This window comes from Pseudophryne corroboree, chromosome 7 (genome assembly GCF_028390025.1).
Source record: "Pseudophryne corroboree isolate aPseCor3 chromosome 7, aPseCor3.hap2, whole genome shotgun sequence".
NCBI classification, from domain to species: domain Eukaryota; kingdom Metazoa; phylum Chordata; class Amphibia; order Anura; family Myobatrachidae; genus Pseudophryne; species Pseudophryne corroboree.
The window spans coordinates 483,548,595-483,550,069 of NC_086450.1; positions in this window are offsets into that span (position 1 = coordinate 483,548,595).

The following is a 1,475-nucleotide window of genomic DNA, read 5'->3' on the forward strand; positions in this document are numbered from 1 at the left end:
AAGAATCCGGTCGATTTAAGCCATGGGCCAGTAGGTTCTGTCACTGTTGGTTTTAGTAGGCTGGGTGCTAATATGTCTTTTAGATTTCTGGCCTTCCTGTAAATAGTTCTCGGTCTTTCTGGTAGTATGGGATTGAGCACTTTATCCATTTGGAGGATGTGCCAGTGTCTTTTTAGTGCTCCCTCGATCTTCTTCTCTCCAGCATTAAATGTAGTGATAAAATTCAGTTGGTGAGCGCCTTCTTCTTTGGGTTTGTATTTAAGTAGATCATCTCTCTGTGTGATATTTGTTTTTTCTTTCGCTTTATTGATTGTTTTCAGAGGATAACCTCTTTCCAGAAACCTGTGTGAGTAGGTATCAAGTTGGGTTTGAAAGTCTCCATCCCTCGTGCAGTTTCTCTTCAGTCTGCAGAATTGTGAGAAGGGGATATTGGTTTTCCACTTCTCTAGGTGGCCACTATTAAAGTGCAGGTAGCTGTTTTTATCTACTGCTTTGATGTAGTTCTTGGTTATTATTTGTTTGCCTTCCCATGTGAGTATTAAATCCAGATATTCTATCTCTACCTTCTGTGTTTTGTATGTGAAGGTTAGATTGTAGTCATTGGCAGAGATCGTCTTGAAGAAATCGATGAAGGATTCTTCACTCCCTTTCCAGATCAGCAGAATGTCATCTATGTACCTGCGGTATATAATAATGTTTGAATGGTATTCACTACATTTGTAGATCTGGTTTTTCTCCCAGCACCCCATGTGTAGGTTGGCGAAACTGGGAGCAAAAACCGTACCCATCGCGGTCCCGCAGGTCTGTAGGTAAAAACCGTTAAGAAATTTAAAATAGTTGTGAGTGAGGATGAACTTTATTAAAAGACAGATAAAATCCTTATGGCCTTCTTCCAAATTTGTATCAGGCTGCAGGAATTCCCTGCACGATTCAATCCCTTTGGTGTGTTCTATTGATGTGTAGAGAGATTGAACGTCTATGGTTACCCATAGGTAATCATCTTCCCATCTTACATCCTTCAGGTCATTCAATACCGCTGTAGTATCCTTTACATATGACTCCAAATTTATAACATATTTGTGTAGAAATATTTCTACATACTCTGAGATGTTAGCTGTAACTGAGTCAATTCCAGCAATTATGGGACGGCCTGGAGGTTTGGTGAGACATTTATGAATCTTGGGGAGAAAGTAGAAGATCGGAATGATGGGATTGTTGGTAATCATTTACTGGTATTCATCTTTGTTTATAAGTCCTGATCTCAGACCTTCTATCAAGATGGTTCTTAGATCCGACACGAAGGATTCCGTGGGGTCCTTATCCAATTTCTTGTAGGAATTCTCATCTCCCAGGAGTCGATATGCCTCTTCCTCATAGTCCTTTCTATTCATTATCACCAGGCCGCCCCCCTTATCTGCGGGTTTTAGGATGATGTTGGGATCATTCTTTATTGTCTTGAGTGCGTTCTTCTCAAA